We start from the raw sequence: 26,108 nt of genomic DNA, 5'->3' as shown, positions 1-26,108 counted from the left end.
AAGTTATCCGGGCATGACACGTGCCTGCAATCTCAGGAACCTGGAAGGCTGAGGCATGAGAATTCCTTCAACCTAGGAGGCAGAAGTTGCAGTCAGCCAAGATCCTGCCACCGCACTCCAGAATGGGTGACAGAGAGAGAGAGAGAGAGAGAGAGAGAGAGAGAGAGAGAGAGAGAGAGAGAGAGATAGAGACTGCCTCAAAAATAAATAAACAAAATAAAATACTTAAGAAAATGTATTATTTATTAGGATATCGAAGTGCACAATATATAAACAAAATAAAAATAATTCATCAGTTATTTAGAGATTTCTCAATACAGATGTATTTTTATTGTTTCATCTGACCTTTCATATTTACTTTAGAGCAAACAATTACAATTTTATTAAAGTCTATCATCAAATAAATACGTTCATATTGACAAACCCACTTTATGGATGGGCAAAAATGATGTCAACTATTATATTAGACTTAAAAAGACAAACACACACAGTGTCTGCCGTAAAGGAGCTCATATAAAGAAGAAAAACAAATATAGCTGATACCATATTTTCTTTTTTTTTTTTGAGACGGAGTTTTGCTCTTGTTACCCAGGCTGGAGTGCAATGGCGTGATCTCGGCTCACCGTAACCTCCGCCTCTTGGGTTCAAGCAATTTTCTTGCCTCAGCATCCCAAGTAGCTGGGACTACAGGTTCACACCACCCTGCCCAGCTAATTTTTGTATTTTTTTTTTAGTAGAGATGGGGTTTCACCATGTTGACCAGGATGGTCTCCCTATCTTGACCTTGTGATCCACCTGCCTCGGCCTCCCAAAGTGCTGGGATTATAGGCGTGAGCCACCGTGCCCTGCCTGATACCATATTTTCAAGTCCTGTGTTTAAAAAAATGTTAATTACATACTTCATTTTTAATTACGGCCCCCATTTTGCCTAATGTCAGAAAAAATAAAACTAGTCAATTACAGGTAAACTAAATTACTTGAGACTTTTCCCAATGATTTCAGATTTGCGCTCAACTGAAACTTGATTTTCCTCTTCTATCTCTCCTCATAGAGACTGATCAAAGTTCAGGAATGTGTACATATCTAGAGAAAGCAGAGAATGGTCCCGGTCCCTGAGATGAGGAAATCTGCATGATCCATGACCATCATTACCCCTCATATCTACTAAGGTACCCACAGACCTGTTGGGCCCTGGAAGTACCTGTTGGACCCCGGGAGCTTTGCACGGCAGCATCCCCTCTTTGTCAGTTCTTCCTCTCAGGAAACTTTTGTTCCTGTCCTTGGGGAGGAGAGAAGAGAATGCAGCATTTTCCAGGGACACTCTGTGCTGTAATTGGCTGACTTAAGCTTTCCTTCCTGTCCCTGACCCATCACACGGCCATCTTTGTTCTGCTGTTTGTAAACCATGGGATGTAACACACTCTGCAGACTTCAGGCAAGCAAGGCCCAATCTCTGTTACACTAGAATAGTGTAAATAGATGGAAACTTCTCATCTTTCCCCCTTTTTGACTAATCGTGGGTTGGTAAACTATATAGGGAGCCCTTATCAGAGTCCCCTTTCCTTCTTCATTAACTTCCTTTTCAGCCTGAAAAGAGTTTTGCTTGAATCTTGTCTTTTTGTAACAAAGGTAAGCTGAAGTCACTTGTTTTCCCCTGAAATCTTTTCGTCTTACACCTAATGTATCAGTTTACTAGGGTTGCTGTAACAAACTACCATCATGAGGGGCTTAGACATGATGAAATAAATTTTCTCGCTGTTATGGGGGCTTGGAGGCCAGAATCAAGGTGTCGGCTCCACAATGCTTCCTCTGAAACCTGCAGGGGAAGGATACGTTTTTGCTTCTCTCAGCTTTTAGTAGCCTCAGATGTTCCTTGGTTTGGGGCAGCATAACTCCAGTCTCTGTCTCTGTCTTTACATGGTGTATGCCCTGCATCTCTGTCTTAACATAGTCTCCCCTCTGTGCATGTCTGTCTCTCTGTCAAATTATCCCCTCTCTATAAGGACACCAGTCACTTTGGATTAGGGTCTACCCTCATAACCTAATTTCAACCTGATTATCTCTGTAAAGACCCTATTTCCAAATAAGGGCATGTTTTGAATTACTCAGGATTAGAACTTTTCGAAAGGAGGCACAATTCAACCCCTATCAGAATAATTTAAGTAAAAGGACAAGAATTTGACGATTCTTTTGTCTGTCTCCAGTGACAATTCCACTTAGGCAATGATAGCCTTGATTATCTGGCCAGAATTGAGGAGGGTAGAGGAAGAGCCTCAGGTAATGATGAAGAAATTTAATAATATTAGTAACAATAACAAAACTAACATTTGTTGATACTATGTGCCAGACATTGTTCTAAGCACTTTAGATATGTTCATTTAAGCTTCATCCATATAAGGTATTATTTATACACACTTTACAGATGAAGAAGCAATGAAATATGAGGGAAGTAAAACATATCAGTTAGTACCTGATACGGTTTGGCTGTGTCTCCACCCAAATCTCATCTTAAATTGTAGCTTCCATAATCCCCACATGTCATGGGGAGCACCTGATGGGAGGTAATTGAATCATGGGCGGGTTTGCCCATGCTGTTCTTGTGATGATGAATAAGTCGCACAACATCTGATGATTTTATAAAGAAGAACGTGTCCCCTGCACACGTTCTCTTGCATGCCACCATATAAGATACGCCTTCGCTCCTCCTTCCCCTTCCACCATGAGTGTGAGGCCTCCCCAGCTATGTGGAACAGTGAGTCCATTAAACATCTTTTTCTTTATACATTACCCAGTCTCAGATATTTCTTCATAGAAATTTCTTCACATCTCATTCCAACACACAAGCAGTTGTAATAGGGTAAGATCACTCTTATGATACAAGCATTTGTCAGATGCTGAAAGAACACAAAGGAAATCAGCTTCCACCAATTAAGACCATTGATACTCACACGTTTAATGTAAATTTATAACATTTTATTGTTTCATTGCGTAAGTTTTCTGTCATGAAAGATTTCTATTTTTCTAGGAACTTTTAACTTATTATTCTCTGGTCACAGACATATTAGCCCTGCTCATTGCTTCTCAAGTAAATGTTGATTAACTCTGCCAGTCCCTACTGCCCCGTATTCATTTTACCGTTACTAAAACTATTTAGTAGAATATTCATTCTAATACTCAGTTTTGGGTATCCAGATACTCCAAGAGTTTTCTTATGGTATCTTCTGAGAAACTTTCATTCTTAGTTGATACTAGACCACATTTTAATGAGAATTGGTGTGAACAAAGGAAAGCAAATGATAATTATTGTGGCAATATCCCTCATAGAAAAAAATAAAAGTAAATAAATGCCAGCAAAGAGACTTTTACTTTTTGTTGCTGAAGAAGCCAATTTTATCTTGTCATTAAAAATAGAAAATTATATAAAGGAAGAGTGACCAGGAGTGTGATATCATTTGCTACGATTCTAACTTCATTGTGACTTTCCTACTTTTTTTCTTTGCAAGTGACTTTGAAGTTTGCAAGTCTTCAGTGAATGGATTCTGAGTGGGTTAAGGTGAATAGTCATTGATTACAAACATTAGGTTTCTGGAATCTTAGTGGTGTCTGACTGTATGTGTAAACATATTACGCATAAATCACAGAAATTCGTACTAGAAGAGAGCTAATAACCTCCAGTTGGGACTCATGGGTTGCTCTGTGCATCTCTACAGCTTCTGATTCCTCAAGGTCTTCAGAGAATTTGTGGGTAGGAGCTATAATGCTGGTTTCTATTTGATTTTATAAGCTTCATGATCAAATAATACTTTTCATAACATCTATAGATCTACCAAACGATTCCCAGTTTCTGGCCCAATTTTCTTATTTCCTGGAACATTATTTTCCAAACAGCGTTTAGCAGAACACTACTGTCCTGTTGGATTAATGAAGTACCACTCCACATCCACCAGAATGTCTGTACCTTAAAAGGATTATCACACTGTTTGTGAGAATCTAGAGCTACACAAGCTGTCAGAGATGGCGGATAGGAATGTAAATTAGTATAACCACTTAGAAAAATGGTTTGGCATTACCAACTGAAGCTGAACATGTACTCTGTAAGCCAGTGAGTATCACTCTCAGGCATATACCTGCCAAAAATGTGTGTGTGTACAAGAATGCCCGTGGTAGCATTGTTGAAAACAGGTCAAACAATAAAGAACAGAAATAGCATGAACAGGAGAATGTAAGAATTGTGGTGTATTCTTAATCTATGGTACCATACTAAGATGAAAATGAAAGAACTGCAGATACCCACTGAAATATGTTGGATTTCACAAATCTAAGCCTGAGGACAAAGAAGGTATATAAGCAAAACATTACGATACTAATTATAAAATTTAAAAACAGGACTGGGCACGATGGCTCACATCTGTAATCCCAACACTTTTGAAGGCTGAAGTGGGAGAATCACTTGAACCTCTAAGAGTTCAAGACCAGCATGGGAAAGATGGCAAGACTCTGTCTCTACAAAAAAATGAAAAGAAAAATTAGCTGGGTATGGTGGTGTGCATCTGTGATCCCAGCTACTCAGAAGGCAGAGATGGGAGGATCACTTGAGCCAGGGAGTTCCAGGCCATAGTGAGCTAAGATCACGCCACTGCACTGCAGCCTGGACAAGAAAGCCAGACTCTTAAAAATAAAAATAAAAACAGTTTAAATAAACTCTAATATCGAAAGTAAGAACATTGGTTTCTCTTGAGATAAGTTAAAGCTTTTGGCAAGACTGATTGAGATAAGGGCTATTCTGGGTACTGGTAAGATCCTATTTCTTAAAATGAGTGGTAGTTATATAGGAATTCACTTCATGGTAATTAATTGAGCCAAACATTTATGCACTTTTTTGCAAGTGCATTGTATTTCAAATTTAAAAATAACACACGAGTTTTTTAACAGTTGTCACCTCTGAGGAAGGAAAAAGTAACGAAGGCAAAATAAGTGAAATTTCTAGGATTTGATCTGTATATTTCTGTTCTATTTGAACTTGTATGCTTATTAGTGCAATAAAAAGCGTATTATTAGTGTAATTTTCAAAAAATAAGTTTAAGACATTAAAAGTACAGTAAAGATGTGCCTTCATATACCATTTATACTTATTTTCCTCTAAGTTATTCTCTTGTTGAGTCTAGGATGGCTCTCATCATTTTTAAGTTGAGTCTGTCCTGGAATTCCTCTTCTGCCACAAGGCCTCATTCAAGCTGATATTCAGCTTCCATGCTTCTGTCCTCAGTCATCTTAGTAACAAAGTTAAGTACCACATAACATACTGTGTTTGCATGTATGTTAAATACACAAAATGTACATGTCACCTACAACTTCACACTTCCATAGTCCAGTTTAGATTTGAATCTCCTGACTGTAAATACTGAGACTAACCCACTTTTGCTCACTGCCTAATACATCATGCCACAAACTATATGATGAAATAAATGACCTTATAAAAGAAAATAAAACACCTTTACCTTCATTATATATTCTTCCTATAAAACATCTATAAAACTTGAGAAGGGTAGATAATTTTCACATGTTTCAGGTAAGAAAAATTGGTACAGAAATGTGAATATTACGTGGCAGTTAAACATTGCCCCAAAATACAGGATAATTGCCAGTTTAAAATCTATGCATATTTTAATATCAAGGACTCATTTCAGATAAAATAACTGTCAAATGTTATTTAGAAGGTGTGCTTGATTCATCAATATTAAAAAAATTTAACCTATATTATAAAAGAGCAATAGAGTAAAACATACTTTCCAAATGGCTTCCAGTATAGATTACTTTCTGTGCTATAGTTGCACAGCTATATAATAGCAATTTTTCAAAGGTATTGGGTCACTATGCCTTTTTAGTTGCTGTTTCTTTGGTTTGAAATTACTTTCCTTTATTGCAATTTTCACCCCCATTTTACCCCAACACCTGACAAACTACTATTTATTCTTGAAGACACAATTAGGGTGATACACTTCATAGCGTTTCCTGATCCTTCCAAGTGTAAGATATCAACAACTATACCACCTTTCATACTGCTATATTCATCATTAATGGAGGAGGTGAAAATGATTCATCTGTTAAAATGACTGAATATTCTTAGGTGCCTGTAAATGCCCATCATTTACTGTGGGGTTTCACTAGGAAAGACAGGTGTGAAGCAGATAAAGGCAGGTACTGGGAGATGCACGCCTCTGCTTCTCTCAGGAATGATGGCTGGATAATCTGTTTACCCATATGCTCACACTGTCTACTCTAGGGCTTTGTGACTAAGCAACAGGCTTTTTTTTTTTTTTTTTTTTTCCTATACGGACTTCGTTAGTGTGACACTGTCAGATCATCTAAGCTAAAGGAAAAAATGTGTTTTTTTTTTCATGAGTTCATAACATCTATTGCTAATTATAAGCAAGCATGAAGACATTTCATTTATATAATTTCTCATTCTATCTTCTAAAATTTGGTAGATGTGAGTAGTTAACTATGTCCAAATTGTTACACAATTAGGTCAATACAAGAAGAATTAAAATTCGAATTTAATATGCTACATTAGTTTGGAAAATATTTACTTCCATTATATTTCCAGCTTAAATTATATTTTTACTGATTGTTTAGTATGCGTTAATACTAAAACACTAAAATAGGAAACCATGCTTAGGCCACATCTTCTAAGTCTGGAGCATGTAATATTTTGATAAGCTTTACTTTATGTATAATATATTTTTATTTCATTTATCAATTTTAAAAATAATTTAAACTAAAAAAATTCTCACAGTAAGTTCACTTCATTATTGGAGAAAATCAGTGATTTTAACACATCAAATTAATCATAATGGAAATTATTGCATGTTCATATTTCAGAAAATAAGTACTCTTTTTTAAGTTTATTAAGGTAAATTAATGAATGAAACTTTTCAATGAGCTCTGGACAAGAAGAGGGGCTGTTAAGATGAGTATGAACACGGGGTGCTAACAAAGAAAAAGCTAGGAAAGAAGAAAAGAACTACATTATTTAAAAACTTCATTTATTAGGAAGTGGCTAAGAAGAAAAATATGGAGAAATATGAAATGTTACTGCCATAAACTTTGGAGAAAATGATCTTATGCAAAAGTTAATGTAAGTGGAAATGGATAAAAGAATATGGATTTAGAAGATATTATGGTTTGTGGTGTAGATACAAATTTCAATCTATATCCATGTGTATGAAAAATTATTGATCAACAGTAACTTCAACTTCAGTGATTACCATAGGGCACTTCCACTCAATGTATCAAAGTTCCACAGTGTTGTGTAAGGCCCAGGCATAAAGGTAGAGGTGAGGGATTCAATCTTTGGTCATATGTTTGCATAGGTTACAAGGAGTCATTTATTTCACAAATATTATTGAACATCTACTGTTTGTGAGCAACTGTTCTTGGTGCTTGGAATATATCAGCAAACTAAACAAAAATCCCTGCCTTCATGAAGCATATGCTTTGGGAGTGGTGCAGACAGGGACAATAAACCGTAATATTAATGAACTAGTAAATGATATTAAACATCAGAATGTGATTAGTAAATAAATTAGTAAATTATATTAAATGTCAGAATGTGATTAGTGCTTAGCACTAATTTTAAAATTTTTAAGCAAAATAATTCAGAAAGACATTTTTAATTTTAATTTTTAAATAAAAATTAAAATCTGGTTGAAGAGATTAGAATGTTTGATGAAGTGGAGCATTAAGAATTAAGTTAGTTGATTATATTGGAGACCTTATAAATATGATAACCCTTTAAGACTATGACCATGTGTGGTAAGCCTAGTTCAGAGTCCACAACCTAGGCATGCAAGAGATGCTACATTTCCTTATATTCTACAGACGTCTTTTACTTAGATTTTGGTGGACCATTCAAATAAAGTGGTAGGAAATCCAAATTATTACTTTTAGAGCTAACAGCCCCCTCTCCCATCACCAGAGGTGAAGTTTCCCAAGTCTTACCTAATGACATCAGTCTTCTGTCCAAACAGCTTTTCACTGATGTGTTTGTCTTGTCCTTTCACGTCTCTCATAAATCAGGATAAGGTATGCTATGATTCCTCATGAAGTTGGAAACTGGTGGCCAAATCCCTTCTACTTATGCACATCAGGAAGCCATCACTTGGTGATATAGTATTATCTCTCCAGAGATCTTCCAGGAAACAAGCTCTCTGCTACTCAGTGTCCTACAGATCTATTTCCTTTTTCACTATTTGGAAGGCTTTTCTGAATTGGAGCATCCCTTTCTGCCTCCTACCACTTCTAAAAAGCACACAGCTTCTACCCTCCAACTCCATTTTTTTAAAAATAGATTTTGAGAGTTATTAAATCCATAATTTAAATCTATGGCAACTACAAAAACTATATCCCTTTCATCATGGGCATGGGTATCTGTATCTTCAAACCCTCCCAAGTGTTTGGGGGAAACAATTTGTCTCCTATTCTGCTAATATACCAAAGAATAGAACATAATAGTTATTTTGTATTAAGTATATTTTCATATTAAAAGAGTGAAAATTCAAATTCTATTACAAGAATGAAGAGATAACATTAAACATGAAATTGAGGCTGGATAGAACAGTGAGAGAGAAGGAGGAATAACAATCACGCTCAGGCTTTTGACTTGAAGAAAATAGTGTCTCTGTACGCTGCTAATGAAGATAAGTAAACATTAGCTAGACCAGGTTTGTGTCTTTGAAGATGAGTCATTTACTTCAGGGATTTCTGTATTTAAAGTACTTGTGTGACATCCAAATAGAAATGTTCAGTGACATTTAGACAAATTTGTTGTTTAAAAAGAGATCCCAGGTGTATAGTTTGCATCAGAGAAGAAACCACTTATCCATTTCTGTCCTCCCTACCATTACTCCAGATTCGACTCCCTTCAATTTCTGCTCAAAACTTGTCTTTTCTATTACTTTATGTTATTGAATCTCCTTCCAACATTCAATCATTATTTCAGTCTTCAATGATGGCATACATGCCTCTTACTGTGACCATGTCCCATTATTAAAAATATATATATAAGGGAAGGAAGGAGGCAGGAAGAGAGGAAGTGCAGGAGAGAGAAAAGGAAGATTTTCGATAACCTTGGGAATTTGCTCCAGCAGCACTCTGTTTAGTCTTGTGCCTTCGGGGATGACTTTTAGCATGACTCCTGAATCTTTTTCCCACCTTAAATTTAATCTTCCCATTATCAGTAGCAGATCTTCAAATAATAAGCATCTATCTGGCTATCACGCCACCAACAACAACTCAACGTATCTTAAGCTGAGCGGGTCATCGTGCTTGACAAATAAGAAAAACACAACCCTATCTTATTATTAATAACAAATATTACACCATCCTCCAGACCCCAGAATGGTAAATCCACTAACAGCTAAAATAAATAAATAACAAATATTAAATGCATTCCGTAGCTCAGAAGTGGTTTTAGTCACTACTCCCACCAGTCACTTTGGTTTGCTCACTGAACCATGATCATCCATGGTCCATTGCGCACTTCTGCCTCTATGGCTTTACACCATTGCCTTTGCCCAGCCTGAATTCTACCTTTTGCAAGGTGCAGATAGAGTTTGACATCCTCTATTACCTCCACTACCTAGAACTAAGCACTTCTGATCAATAATATGTCTGACAGCCAATGGAATATTCTCACCATGAGCTTAACATAAACTATGTTCATTGATTTATCTATCTTTTTATACTTTGGGTCTTACCTTAAAAAGGACATTGATAGTTTTTCTATCTATTTTGACTTTGTTGTATGTCTGTTTTATGTTCACAATTCCTGAGAGAAATTTTTCATTCATTAAAGGCTTGATGCTATGAAATGGACTAAATGACCATTTTCCCCCAACCAGTTCTTCCATCAAATTCCTTTCTCTAAGAATGAAACCTCAGTAACCACTGACAATCCTATTCCAAATTCACCAGCTATGTGATCTTGGTGAAGTTCCTTGACTGCTGGAAACCTTAATTTCTGCATCTTTAAAATAAAGACAACACTAATTCTTACCTTATAGAGTTGTGAGCATTAGATGGAAACAATCCATGTGAAGCATTTAACAGTGCCAGTCACAGCGCCCAACAAATATTTAGTCACTATATTTTTGTGGTCATATGTTTCTAATTTAACTACAGCACTGTAATTGTATAACAATGGAAAACTGGGAGATGTCTTCATCTCCTCTTTTCTCATGCTTCTTATCTGATCAATTAGTGAACAAATGAAATCTCTAATCTAATCAGCAATATAGTATTGCTACCACCAGAATAAAGTCCTTATGACCTCTCACTAGAGATACTGCAATCATTTTCTGACCTTTGTGATTCCCCACTGTTGCAAAGCCTGCTTCCTAGAGCATCAGTTTCAACATCCCTTTTTTCTAAACAAAATCTTTAAGAAGCTTCAGTATCCTGCCATAGTCAATAAAATCAATATTGATCTCCTGAACCTAATATTCATGGCTTTCCACAAAATATCCACTACCCATTCTAACACACCAACTACAAAAAGATATTGATGCAAGAGAGAAATTTTGAACATGAACTAGTTACTAAATAAAAACAAAGAATTATATTTATTTTGCTTTGAGCAATAATGGCATTGTGTTATATTAAAAAATGAGGGTATATTTTGGAAATGTATCCTGTATAACGCAAGGATACAATGTTATAAAAATCTGGTGTTTGTTTTAAAATAATTCAGAAAGAAAAAACCATTAGAAGAATCAAGTTTAGTAAAATTTTGGTAATGGGTGCATATGGGGATAAATTCTTTATATTGTTCTCTCTGCTATTGAACATGATTTTTTCCACGATACAATAAGTAATAAGATACGATAAATTATATAATCCATTGCATATGCTACCTGTTTCCCATATGTCTAAGAGCTGTTTACCTCTACTCTAAATCCAACCATATTCTTTTATTTCTTTCTTTTAGAATTTATTATATGTAGATGTGAATGATAATTGTTAAATATTTTAAATCATCTAGTGAGTGGATTGTAAACTTTATGAAAGCTTGAATATAGTACTTGCCCTCATATCCCTAAATTTTCTCATGTATTCTCTGGTACACAATAGTTTATGTAGTAAACAATTGTGTAAACAAATGGGCAAGACCACAAGACAAATTACAAACATCTCTGAAAGAAAGGATTATTTCTTTGATAACAAAACTAACACATTTTCTAATGTTGTAGCATTTCTAGCCTGAGACCTAATTAAGCAGATGAAAAAAAAAAACGTGGTAAAATTAAGAGCCACTGTCAGCAGGAGTACTCACAACCAGAAAGTTTTAGTTGTTGAGTGTTGAGACAAATATCAACTTTTAAAAAGAGTATACAGAGTTTATGAATAATGGTTCTCAAAATCTACCCAAATAAAAAGGCAGCAATAGCACAATTGTTAAGGGGATAGAAGACCCATAGGGAAATGTTAGGTGTGTTCTCATGTTTAAAGCCTGAAGAACAGAAAGACTTAGAAGTAACTTTAAACATACAAAGTTTGCTTCTGTGGAGAAAAATCGTAATCTATTACAGACCTACTCAACCGTACGGACAGATTTAAAGAATTCTTTTCTCTCCCCTTGTAAATAACATTAAGTACTTTTTAACATCTTTTGGAGGACAACTGCATATTCATTTTTCTTGCAATAGATTAGCAATACAAGTTGTTGTTTTTTTTTTAATCTCTCACTGGAAAGAAAAAAATAGCACATTTACTTTCTTTGTAACGTGTTTCTCTAGCTAGAGGTAGAATTTGCCCCAAATTGACAACGTGTAGTCCTCCAGAAAAATCTTTCATTCTATCAACCAGCAAGACAGGGGGCCCTGGCTTTGGTCCCCATTGCTCTGTGTCACTGCACACCTGGACCTAATTGTTCAGTCTCAAGTGGAGTAGGTGAGATGAGGGTGGGCTGTTGTGCAGGAAATAAATGGACTTAACACAGTGTTTTGCTTTGGCACCAGGCAGTCTCATTGAGTGGGTGGGCGGGCATGGGCTATGGGAGTCTCGGGAGGTAGCCAGATAGAAGGAAGGATAATTCAAACACAGACTTTAGATTCTAAAATAATTCCTGGCATTAAGGAGGGCCTGGCAGCTGGCTTACATCATAGTTAAATGCTGGTTAACACCAAGGCAGGTGCTCTGCATGGACTGGACAATTGCAAGTACTTGGATAAATACTAGTTGTTGATTCATTCTCACTGTTTTAAGAGTGTCAGTTTCACAGCCTTCAGGTTGATTCTACTAATTCATTTCATCTATCCCCCTATTTATTTATTTATTCTGTTTTAAGAACACAGCAGAGGAAGCAGCCATTATTAAAGAAAGGTTTTAGGTCACTTGACCTGGGTAGATTTGTAAACATAAACAAATATGTATGGCCTGATTAGCTGTACTTCTAAGGGGCAGAAGCTTCCAGGTAAGAGTTGTGTCATTCACCTATGCTATTTAATTATTATGACCGATCAAAGAGACATGCTGGATGTGTTTTATGTGAAAAAAAAAAAGTCACATAAAATCACTGTAAACAGGGGAATTGAGACAGTGAACCTCACCTTCACACTTCAAGGAAAAATTTGAGGCTGTAACTGTGAGGTTTACAACATATTGAAGCTCAATTTATTCATTTAATTAACAAGCATTTATTGAAAGCTTAGGGTGTTCCATGCAGTTTTTAGGATGATGGGACATAAGTAAGAACAAAATACAGTCCCTGATGGCAAAGAGCTCACAGTCCAGAGAAGGGGACTGACAACACAAACAACACAGCAGTTTTAATATGGCTGTTTATTGGAAGCCTGAAGTCTGCACAGGTGCTATAGGACACCAGACTGCAACGGCTCTTCAAGGAAAAATTATTCCTTCTTTTCATTTGAAATAGATACAGCTTCAAAAATGGGATAGAAGGCTTTAAGACATGTAAATGTTCCGAAGTCAATAACTTTACACAGAATGAGTTATGTGAAGTGTATTCATGGGTACTGCTAGAAAACTGTTTTAAAGAAAACCATATGGCTATATTGACACCATGTGAATTTTAGAGTCTTTAGATTGTGAGTGACAGAACTTCAGTTCAAAAGGATTCAAACAAAGGGGAAATAAAAGTCTCATGGAGCTAAAAACTGTAGCAACTAGAGGTACTTCGAGCATGCCTGGGTTCACGTCCGTAAATGATGGCATATGATTCTGTTCCTCTCACCTTTGACTCAGTTTTCTTCTATGCTTTCTTCCTTGTTAGAGAGGTTATCTGCACATGATACACTCCTGCAAGTCCTGGCTGACATTCAGCAAGATACAAGAACGGTGAGAATGAATATACTTTATTACCAAATGCTTCATCAAAAATCACCGGACAATCTCTCATAGCTTCTGATTGGGACTGGTGTCCACCTTGACTAATCCCAGGGTCCAGGACAACATGAGCATCCAAATGATCAAACCTGGGTCACATTACCATCTTTAGAGAAGGGACTCAATCAGGTAGACTGAGAGCAGATGAGAAGTTGTTCCTTGTGGGAAATTGGAGAGCTCTTCCAAAAAGTGAGCATGGTTGCTGGACAGTCTAACTACCCAAACCCCATATTTTGTTTTTTAATTACATTTTTAAATTTTAAGATAATTGTAGCCCTATGTGGGGACTTTAGCTGTTAAACATTTTTATCATATTTTAAAAAACTAAAATCTATTCACTCAAACTTTGTAAGCTATTCTCTCAAAACCTGTTGTATTATTCTATTTTATTTTATCTTTTGATTTCTGGGATACATGTGCTATACGTGCAGGTTTGTTACATAGGTATACATGGTGTTTTGCTGCACCTATCAACCTATCATCTAGGTTTTAAGCCCTGCATGCATTAGGTATTTGTCCTAATGCTCTCGTTCCCCTTTTCTCACCCTCCCCAACAGGCCCTGGTATATGATGTTACCCTCTCTGTGTCCATGTGTTCTCATTGTTCAACTCCCACTTATGAGTGAGAACATGTGGTGTTTGGTTTTATTGTTCCTGTGTTAGTTTGATGAGGATGATGGTTTCCAGCTTCATCCATGCCCCTGCAAAGAACATGAATGCATCCTTTTTATGGCTGCATAGTATTCCATGATATATATGTGCCATATTTTCTTTATCCAGTCTATCATTGATGGGCATTTGGGTTGGTTCTAAGCCTTTGTTATCATATATAGAACTGCAATGAACATATGTGTGTATGTGTCTTTATAGCAGAATGATTTACACTCCTTTGGTTATATACCCGGTAATGGGATTGTTGGGTCAAATAGTATTTCTGGTTCTGGATCCTTGAGGAATTTCCACACTGTCTTCCACAATTGTTGAATTAATTTACACTCCCACCAGCAGTGTAAAAGTGTTCCTATTTCTCCACATCCTCTCCAGCATCTGTTGTGTCCAGACTTTTTAATGTTCACTATTCTAACTGGCATAACTGGCATGAGATGGCATCTCATTGTGGTTTTGATTTGAATTTCTCTAATGACCAGTGATGATAAGCTTTTTTTCATATGTTTCTTGGCCACATAAATGACTTCTTTTGAGAAGTGTCTGTTCATATCTTTCACTGACTTTTTGATGGGTTGTTTTTTTTTTTGTAAATTTGTTTCAGTTCCTTGTAGCTCTGGATACTAGACCTTTGTCAATGGATAGATTGCAAAAATTTTCTCTGATTTTATAGGCTGCCTGTTCATTCTGATTATAACTTATTTTGCTGACCCAAAGGTCTTTAGTTTAATTAAATCCCATTTGTCATCTTTGGCTTTTGTTGCCATTGATTTTGGTGTTCTAATTATGAAGCCTTTTTGCCCACGCCTATGTCCCAAATGATATTGTCTAGGTTTTCTTCTAGAGTTTTTATGGTTTTAGGTTTTATGTTTAAGTCTTTAATCCATCTTGAGTTAATTTTTGTATAAGGTGTAAGACAGGGGTCCAGTTTCTGTTTTCTGATACTAAGAAGCTGTGTGATATTAAGCAAATTACTTGTGTTCTCATCTTTAAATGTAGTAATTTTTCTGGTTCTATCCATTTTATAGGATTGTTGTCAAGATTAATACAATGGTAATATCTTTTGAAACTGGAAATTACTACTAAAATATTGTTTTGTTGCATTTCTTTACAAGCATATATTTTTCAAACACATATTTTTACTCACATTTGTATAAAGTTTTCTTTCTGTGATATCATTTCTACCTCTTCTGCACACACACACAAAAACACTTGGGATTAACATCTAATGTGATAATTTAGGCTCTTCTACTTTCATGAAAATTAAGATTTAAACTTTCCATATTTCTTCATTGGTTCTTTATTGCTTATCTGTAGATTAATTAAGTGAGCATTGTTTATATTATCACTGACAAGCAGCATGATATAAGTGATGGTAACTGTCAACAATGCAGCTCACTGTGTGTGTGTGTGTATTTTGTTTGTTTCTGAGTGAGTGTCATGAAATTTCTCTTCACTAATTAGAAATTTATTCTACACAACTCCTCCTTAGGGTTGACCAATCCTGCCTTTCACTAAGCGACTTCCCACAATGAAAGGGCTGCCTGGGGCAGGGGGTGGGCACTGGAGGGCTTAGTCAGCAGAGGAACGACTATCTCCCTGAAGGATGACTGAAGAATGGAATGTGGCAATGAGCAAGAAGCTGGTTGTTATTTGTGGTGGGTGTAAAGTCTTCTGGCCTGCATTCTAAGATGGTGGGGGAGACTGGAGGAGGGTCTGCATCATCAGCTCAGCACACTGGCACGGATCCAGGAATGGACTGGGATGCAGGACTGTGCTTCATGTCTGAGTTTCCTAAAACTTTTAAAGAACAAAACCAGACAAAAATTTTGAAATAAACCAGTATGTGACCTTGAATACATTAAAAAGAGAAATTTATTCTACAAATTTTCAAACTTAGAACACTCTTTTAGTAGTCATTAAAAAAAGTGAAGCTTAAGAAAGGAGTTTACATTTCTTAAATTAGTTTATTAATTGTTTTTTCCTGAGCAGTAAAGTCTTAAGCAACAAGTAGACAACTTGGTGTGCAAGTAACAGCCATAATCATAAACCAGAGTTCTCACCTCCTAAGGACCACCCCCAGTCCTCCAGAGTCTAATATAACTAAACCATACAATCAAGCAAATTCTTGATCACCTCAGTGATCTAGTTAGAAAAACTCTGATAGAAAGAAAAGTCTATTCTGATTATGATGGGCTGGTGACATGGAGAAGGATTAATGATTCAGACTGTAGACCATTTTGGCTATATATTTGATACATATATACACAAAAATATGTATATTTATGTATTACAAGTGAATAACAATAGCTAACATATATGTAGAAATATAGAGAGGAATAGTTAAATAATCTCTAGAAACTTACGCCCTACAATTCTACGTGTCACTGAACAATAGCAAGCTAACTGTTTTAGAAGAAAGTATTGACAGATTCCATTCCGTAGGTTACAAACTTGAATGAAATAAATGAGGTGCCAAGGCAAGCTTGTCGCCCAAGTCTCTTTCACAAGTTGAGGGCATTGCATTTTCATAACACATCTTTACACCATTTTAAATATGAATGTCAACTGCAGGAAAGATTAAAGGCATTTCTTTAAGAGCTTAATTCACAGGGTGTGTCCTAAGTATTAGCAAAAGCAAAGTCCAGTATGGGTAAGAGCAAATAAAATGAGATTGATATTTAATAAGCCATATTTTTAATTGAACATAAGACTTTCAAGTGCTAGAACTAAAAGTGCTTTCTGAGAGCTATCATATATCAGATGGTTTCCCTGAGCACTTGCAAATTAAAAGGTTTTTAAAAATATAGTGCTATTCCATTATGTGTTTTACACAGTTGGATCGATCACATTATTAATCAATAACATTTGGAAAGAAAAGATGTTTGTTAAGCCAGCCTCAAGTTATAATTTATTTATTTTTACATAAGGATTTTAGTTGGCTGGGAAAATGACTGCTCAGTTTTCTTTTGCCTGCTAAAAAGCAGACATTTTAGAAACAGTGATGTAAAAATCAGTAAGAATTATGTGGCTTCAAGTGACAACTGGCTTAAAAGCAGAGAGAGATTTTTGCCTCATGATACTTGAAAGTCGAGATGGTGGTATGACTTCAGGCAGGTGTGCACCCAGGGAATCAAATAAAATCATTCGGACCCATCCTGTCTTCCAGCTCTCTCCTTCCCTTTCCTCACTATTGGCTGTAGTCACAGATACTACCTCCTCTCTTGTGCCACAGTGGCCTCTAGGAGCTTCACGTTTCCATCCTTACAGTTCTAGTTCAGTCAAAAACAAAGTCTGCCTTTCTTTAAACAGTTTCCAAGCTCTGATATTCCAATCCATTGGCTCTGATTGGGACTCGTGTCCGGTCTTGAACCGTGTTTGGTGACCAGAGGACTACAGTGTCCTAACCAAGCCTAACTAAGTAACATATCTGTGCCAGAAGCTGAAGGAAGTATCAGCATCACGTGGGCAATAGGTACTGGAAGTTTGAGCAAGAACATTCTCTAGAGAAACATTGTGGTGCCGACATAAGGAGATGAGCGGGTGTGTATGGGGTTGCAAGCATAGCAAGTGTCCACTCTAGACTGTTGTTCCCACTGGTCAGTCACGGAAGAGGATAGTGAAGTGAAAGTAGGTTGCCTTTTGGTGACACCTAAAAGCTACTAAAATGACGTTCCCTGGAAATAGTTTCCTGAAGAATTATGTCTTGTAGGGAATATGCTTATGGCAGCTAAACACCCTAAGTGGACGGCCCTCTCCATGACCCAAATTCAGTTATGTCTTTAACATAAGCTCTATCACAGACACTCTTGCTATTAACCAGAATCTTCCTATATCTTGCTACACCTCTGATTAAAATCAAACAAACAAAAAACTTATCTGTATGTAGAACTATCAGTTTTTTGGGTGATTTTTCATTTTTTCATCTGAAATATTCCCCAAGTGCTTTCTATTTTATTAGCTAAGCTAATTTTACTTTGTTTAAATTTCAAATTGATATAGAAAGAGTCAAACAGAATGGTTTCTAAAATATTTTAGTTTGAGACTTATTCTGTCTGAGCGGCCTTATCTACATTTTTCTTTGTAAGATACAGTGTTTTTAAACCCTATTAACTTCATACTAAATTTAATGTTAGATTTTTATATCCAAGGAAAGAAAAATATTTAACTCTAATAATTATTCTGTTTTATTTCTTTTTGTAAGATTTGATTCTTTCTTCCAGCATATTGAGATATTTTGAGGTCTAGTTTGTCAGGAAGTAAACTTCCATATCTCTCAACCCATCACATTATTGTGTAGATTGAGTTAAAGTGAAACTGCAAGGATTTCCTCATCCTATACAGTAGTGCTGTTTACCTGAGGGTTTCTTAAGCAAAGTATCTATTCATACCCAAAGCCAGACTTGAGAGACATGTACCTTAGAATTCTTGAAACCAGGATTTATGTTTCAGTTCTAAGCTGAAAATGGTGGGTATGAATTGGGAAAGGATACAGGAAGAAAAGCCTTGTAATTCTTGACATCTGGATACAACGTAACAAAAAAAAAGGGGAGCAAAGGTATTAAATTAGGCTGAGAAACAAGAATATTAAGGATAGTCTAAAAATTGTGTTTTGCCTGTGTAACAACACGCTTAGTCAAATTGCCAGAGAACAAAAGGGGTGATAAATCCCTGTTTAATCCTTGGCTCCTGCATTTGACTGTGCCCCTACTATTCCTCAGAAGCCAGTTTCCCTGGGTTCACCAATGTCTAAAACCGCCACGTACAATAACATATTGATGTCCTTATGTTAGTTTTGATTTCTGTTTTGTTTTGTAATCTTGACTCCTAACTCCATGTAATTCCGCTCCCTGATGGCTTTGGCGACAGCATTCATCTTAACGACTTTTCTCCTATTTCTGTGGTCCTTTGTTTCTAGTCTCTCAACATTCAAGTCAGAAACTGAGAGGCAGACTAACCTTGCCCCTCATATATGTTCCTTCCCCAACACATTCAGTTTGATTTTTAACAACTTATGTTAAGACAACTTGCATACTATAAAACTCATGCATCTAAAGTGTATGATGCAGTAATTTTTACTATATTCATAAATTCATGCAACTATCACCATGGTCAATTTTAGTACATTTTATCACCCCAACAAGAAACTCCATATTCATTAGCAGTCACTTTTCGTTACCTCCCAACTTTCCATTCCTGCATCCCCAGCCGTAGGAAACCACTAACTCACTTTCTGTCTTCGTCAATTTGCCTATTCTTGTTTCCTTCATTATTTGCCTAAATGTTTCCTATAAATGAAATTATATATGATGTGGCCTTTTGTTCCTGGCTTCTTTCCCTTAGTATAATAAACTTTGAGGTTCACCCATAATATAGGATATATCAATATTTTATTCATTTTGCCAAGTAGCATTTTGTCATACAGATATATTAGATTTTATTTATTCATTCATCAGTTAATGGGCACTTAGGTTTTTTCCACTTTTGGGGGATTATGAATAATCCTACTATTAGCATTCATGCACAGGTTTTTGTATGAATTTATGTTTGTATTTCTCGAGTATGCACCTAGGAGTAGAATTGCTGGATATCTAAGGGCACTAATGGCATTTATGAGGGCCCCACTGTCATAACCTAACCATCTACCAAAGGCCTTACCTCGTAATACGATCACCTTAGAGATTAAGATTTCAACACATGAATTTTGAGGAGACACAATTATTCAGTCTATGGCATATAACATATGTATTAGTTCATTTTCATATTGCCAAAAAGAAATATCTAACCTGGGTAATTTATTTTTTTTAAAAAGGAGGTTGAATTGGCTCACAGTTCCACAGGCTGTACGGGAAGCATGGTAGCAGCTGCTTATGGGGAGGCCTTGGAGAGCTTGCAATCATGGTGGAAGGCAAAATCAGAGCCAGCATCTTCACAACACGGCCAGAACAGGAGGAAGAGAGATGGGCGAGGTACCACAAACTTTTAAACGAACAGACCTTGTGATAACTCTATCACAAAGACAGCACCAAAGCAATAGTGATAAACCATTAGAAACTGCCCCCGTGATCCAATCACCTCCCACCAGGACCCACATCCAATATTGGGATTACAATTTGACACCAGATTTGGGCAGGACACAGATCTAAACCATATCAGCATGCCGAATCTTCTTTCCATTTTGTGACCTCTGTCATAGTTTAGGACCTGATTAGATTTCTTTTCTTCCTTTCTTTTTGAGATAGGGTCTCCCTGTCATCCAGGCTAGAGTGCAATGGTGTGATCTCAGCTCATTTCAACCTCCAGCTCACTGGTTCAAGCCTCAGCATTGCAAGTAGCTGTGATAATAGGCATGCACCACCACACCTAGCACATTCTTGTATTTTTAGTAGAGACGAGATTTCACCATGTTTGCCAGGCTTGTCTTAAACTCCTGGCCTCAGATGATCCACCTGCCGCAGCCTCTCAAAGGGCTGGGATTACAGGTGTGAGCCACTGTGCCTGGCCTAGGCCCTCATTAGTTGTCATTGGGATTGGGGAATATATATTTATAGACACAGCGCATGTTTGTGTTTGATTATACATATGTAAGTGTGTATGGGTGTGGTGTTTATATATAATCTCATCTACATATGCCCATATATATATTTTTTCTTTGTGTGGTGATAAACTTCCTTTTACAAGGAAGGAATTATTATACTCTATAAAGAGTTAAAGGTTTAAAATGAAAATAATCTGAAAAGCAATTTCTCACTTTCTCACAAAATATGAGATTGAGTCCTTAGAAATAACTTTTTTGCTTCGTCCTTTAAGAAGTAAATGCTAGGAAGAGGGCTGAATAATTGAAATGAGGGAAGTGATCTTACTAAACATAATTTGAAGCCCCATTATTCTTAAAAATGTATTTCTCCAGCCAAAAAATGTAATAAACATGAATAAACCCTCTTTATCATCATTTATAATATCATCTGTACAGATAATCAAATTACCTCTATGAAATGTCTGCTTTGTTCTAGGCACTCTGTATTTTTTAAATTTAATTTCACAACCTTATAAGGTAGTTACAGATGAGTATCATAGAGGCATTAACTGATTCTAGGAAGGTTAAGTAGAATGCCCAAGGTAGCAGAGCTAGTAAATATTGAACAAGTATTTTGCCCAAGGATTCTATTGCTCCAAACCCACACTCTTTCTTAGGCCAAACACATATCAAAGCATTATTCTGCTATTTAAGTGTCAGGATAAGGGGGAAAAACACATTTCTTAGAGAAGAAAAGTAGTGTGGGCTGAAGCTGTCAAGGACAGGATCAGAAAGAGGTGATTCTTAAGCCAATCCTTAGGAGTTGGAGAGAAGGTAGAGATGTTTTGCCATAAGGAGTAACATGGCTATCATTGATAGGAGCTGAATTATGAGAACACATGGACACGTTATGGGGAACAACACACACTGGAGTCTGTTGGAGGGGGGTGTGCTGGGGAGAGGAAATCAGGAAGAAGAGTTAATGGATACTGAGCTTAATACTTAGATGATGGGATGATCCGTGCAGCAAACCACCATGGCACATGATTACCTATGTAACAAACCCATACATCTTGCACATGTACCCCTGAACTTAAAATTAAAGTTGAGAAAAAATAGTATGGCATTAGGGAGTAAATAGTCTCATAGAACTTTCAGTCTGGGCCTCATAAAAGATTGCTTTATTTGCTTCATCTCTTTGGGACAAATGTTCCTGCCTGATTTAATAGAAATGGTATTTTACTCTGCAGATACCTTTGAGCCATACTCTGAGATGCAGAGATATTTTATGTTGGAACCAGCTCTGTCAGCATGCTTGAATAAGCAGAATTATTCCTCTAAGCTATCTGAAATGGAGCTGAGTTACCAATAAGCAAATCATAACACACAAGAATGGAAAAGACAAACATTTATTCCATCCAACTAGTGCTTACATTAATCTGCTTAATTAAAGCATGAATGAAAACTATTTACTTGTGAGTGTTGTGAAAGAGCAGCATTAAATTAGCTCTTCACCCTAGAAGACACACTGTGATTGCTGGCTCTCATTCTGCTTTTAGCCTCATTGCTTTCTGGTGTTTCCTACTAGTGGAAGCTGGGCCAGTGCAGATCCAGTTAAGGCTTTCTCTTGTTTCACTGGTAACCAGACTCAAACAAAGCAAGGTTTTCATATTGAAATTAGTCATGAAACTTGTCATTAGACAACTACAGAAGCCCGACAACAAGGCCAGTACCCAAGTGGAGACAACAAAATGAGAGTTATCTTTTGCCTTTTTGAAGATTTTTCCAGGAGTTTTTAGTTTCCAGTTGGGTTTTATCTAATTAAGTTTCCTGTAAATATTTTTATAAGCACCAAGTTTATTTCCAGTTTTCTATTGTTTGCATTAACTAGGAGGTTTAATAATTTCTCAAATTTATCAATGGAGATAGAATATTTTTATTGAGTATGTTCTAACAAAAGGTGCCTTGAAGTCCTTTTTTTTTGGAAATATTTAAGAACCAAAAGAATCTGATCAAAAATTGCTCATAAAATAGCCTTTTGCTCAGGGTCTTGTGTTGGCTTGGATTCTAGCTTTGACGCTGCAATATCTGTCTGTAATGACCACATTAAATGTTACTGGGACTTAATAAGCTCTTCTGCCTTTGAAGAAGGACCAAAAAGTGTTGATAGTTTTTAAAATAAAGAAATAAAAGCAATAGGGTGTGAGAAGTGACTTAAAATGGAAATCAGCTCAGAATAAAATTTAATTGGTAAATAATTGGTTGTGACATGGAGTGCCGTAAAAATTGAAAATATTTGACTGTAGAAATTTCTTGGGAAAGAAGAGCAATATTCGGGGTCATCATTTTAAATATAACACCAAGTTCTATTTAAATAAATATAAAGTTTATTTAAACTTTAGACAAGATAGAAGGCCAGAGAAAGAAAAGGAAGCTTTATTTAGTAAGTCAAAATGTATATTATAGCACTTATCATATTCAGAAGATATTTGACCAAGTGATAAATTTATAAAGCTTATGTTCTGAAAGGGTAGAAAAAAATACAACCAGGTTTGTGGTGGAAAGTTGTAAAAGTGTATTGATAATATCCTTTTTAAAATTTGTTCATCTGAAGTCTCTCTTAATCACCTCCTTGCCTCCAAACTTGGAAGTTTTGTTAGCTCTGTCATCTCTTATACTTGGCTGTATGATGAAGTATATGCCACTCAGGGAGAATCTTGGTTTTGTTTCCTTCTCATCTATTAGAAGGTGAGCTCCTTGGCTGTGTATTCTTGAAGGGGTATCCCTTTTGAAAGGTTACTGTTTTATAACTATGTGAAAGAATATTAATTGTTAGCAGGAGAGAGATTGTGGCTGTTACAGGTAGTTAGAGAATGACATTCAAGATTTTAAGCGTGTTATGATTAGACTTTTCAGTGGCTCCTACCTCCCTTGAGTATGAGTTCTAAAGGAAAGTATCTTATGACTTCTTATAAGTTCCCAGCAACACAGCCACTGATACTTTCATTTTTAAAATTTACCATTCTTCTTTGTAAATTATTTATTCCTATATATTGTTCATTGATTGCTGGATTAATTTGCATTTTTCTCACTGATTTATACTCTTTATATATTAAAAATCGTTCTTAAAAGACTGTGAAAATGAAAAAAAAAAAAAAAAGGAAGGTGAACTAGTTGAAGCAGAGGCTTCACCTGGTCTCTGTGTCCCTAACACCTTGCCAAAGGCCTGCTAACAAATGATTATCATATTGAATGGGTCTACACAATGTTCTCAGACATCTATGATTGCCTTTACTTATAGAGACAGGGCAGGTTTGAAATATTTGCCCCTATCTTTGTAAGCTAACACCTGGAGGTGCAAACTAGGTGGAGGACAGCCCAGAAGCTATTTCTAGGAAGAAGGCATTTCTCTGATCCTTTGCTTCTGCCCACAGTGTTAATAACATTTTGTTCTGCACCCACACTCTCAATTTCATTCCAGCTGGAACTCTTCTGATTAGCAGCCTGCTCTTTGCCTTTCCAGAGACAGAATACAAGGAGAAGGAGCCACAATAACATAATTAAATACACTGTGACAGTGTCTTATATCAATGCCAAAGGGAGAAAATATAAACAAGTTCAAAACTTGTCTCAGGATAGTTTTTGGGGGGATGGAGTTTCACTCTTGTTGCCCAGGCTGGAGTACAATGGCATGATCTCGGCTCACTCCAATCTCTGCCTCCGGGGTTCAAGTGATTCTCCTGCCTCAGCCTCCTGAGTTGCTGGGATTACAGGCGCCCATCACCAAGCTCGACTCATTTTTGTATTTTTAGTAGAGATGGTGCTTCCTCATGTTGGCAAAGCTGGGTTTGAACTCCTTCCTCAGATGATCTGCCCACCTCGGCCTCCCAAATTGCTGGGATTACAGGTATGAGACACCGCGGCCAGCCTCAGGTTAGTTATTAAGCACTGCCTGTTAATAATTTCAAAATAACTTTATAGTAGTTTAGGTGAAGAGGGATGGAGGTAAACCTGCAAATGTAGAGCAGGCAGGAATCACATCAGAAAAGATCCTGCTTGCCCTGCTAAGGGGCTTAGACTTCATCTTTGTACAGTAGTGAGTCACTGAATGCTGTTTAACAGGAGATAGTTATGACTAGTTCTGTGCTTTATAAAAATTATTCAGAAAGCATTGTTGCTCATGATTAGAACGGAAGCATGCCCTTTATTTTTGGCTTCAAAATATATGCTGTTCACACTTGAGATTCAATCGTATGATCCTACCCAAGATGAAGGGCAATTACTAATCTGCTCATTGTAAACCTGACTCTTCTCCTCCCAAGAAACTCTCTCTGGATGAAAGTGAGGGGGACTTGTGCTATTACAGGGAGAATCTCAGATATATTTAAATTTCATTAAAAATCATTTATAACTATTAGCCTATTTTCATTATTGATAAATTAAATATGATATTTGTGTTTAAAACTCTGTGTCTGATTAGACAGAAATGACAGTGGAAGAAAGAAGGCAGGAGAAGAACAATCAGAGCACTAGGTGGAGAACCAAGAGAGAGACCTGACTTACTGGTGTATGGCAGAGAACGTGAGCTTTGTTGCTGTAACCACAACTGCTACTGAATTTGTCCCAACAGCAAAACTCCCACTCTTATATTTTAAGCTTTCTCTACTGGTACTCTGTTCTAAACTTATAAGGCTGGATGACTCCTAACTAACAACTGTTAAAAATACTTGACTGTAGCCTAGGGATATATATATTTTTTAATGTGTGGGTAAAGAGTTTTCCTTCTTCAACAAGTTCAATTGAAGAAAGCATTGTATGCCTATTTCAAAACACATGCACAAATTTAGGAGCAGGGATATGAGTTCTCTGCAGCTAGTTTGATTTGTATTGTTTCCCCCTTGGAATTTGTGGATAGAAACTCTTATATTAGGTACCACATCATTAGTCATATTCCAACTAGAGCTTTAAAGGTAGGGCTGGGGGGATGAGGTAGTGATTACCTCTGAGGATCCTTTTATCCTTTTAAGGGCAGATGAGGTAGATGAGTCCCTACTTTTATAACTAGAGGAACTTGATAGGTTAATGCTTCTGATGATATGTTCTGGAAAAACAAAAAACAGTTCTGTAGTCCAATATTTATTTTAAATTTTTAAATAAAAATCTCTCTGTTAAATAATCATAATATATATTTGTGATTTAAATATCTTAAGAAATCCTTCAGCAACAAAATTAATCTGTTTAGCATTTTATTGCTAGCTCTCTACGTCCTCTCTTCTTTTCAAGGGCCAGAATGTGGACATGAATGTCAACTAACCTCAAATATGAGACTGGGGAGAATGCCCTAAGAGGGAACACAGCAGCAAAATGGGTCCCTGTTGACCTCACAAAGCAAACCTGCCTTCACATCCTAGACTCTTATGGGGGAGATCATTTTTTTGTCCTGCTTGAGTGAGGGTTTTTCAGTTTCACTTATTGTAATATCTCAGCTTATACACTCTTATACTCAACATGATTAAACTAT

The 26,108-nt window shown here is 36.5% G+C and overlaps 1 protein-coding gene across 1 annotated transcript in view; it reads left to right on the top strand.

Annotated features, from left to right (window-relative positions):
• Positions 1 to 24,061: 24,061 nt before the first annotated feature.
• The window catches only part of SCN2A (sodium voltage-gated channel alpha subunit 2), a 167,631-nt gene continuing 165,584 nt past the window's right edge, over positions 24,062 to 26,108 (top strand). Inside the window, exon 1 of the mRNA XM_054258316.2 lies at positions 24,062 to 24,520. The gene's annotated coding sequence lies outside the window, so the exon portion shown is untranslated. The remainder of the gene's footprint in view (positions 24,521 to 26,108) is intronic.

Source organism: Callithrix jacchus, chromosome 6, assembly GCF_049354715.1.
Source record: "Callithrix jacchus isolate 240 chromosome 6, calJac240_pri, whole genome shotgun sequence".
Lineage (NCBI taxonomy): Eukaryota > Metazoa > Chordata > Mammalia > Primates > Cebidae > Callithrix > Callithrix jacchus.
Note: the sequence above shows the minus strand (reverse complement) of the source record. Positions and strands in the feature narration are given on the sequence as shown.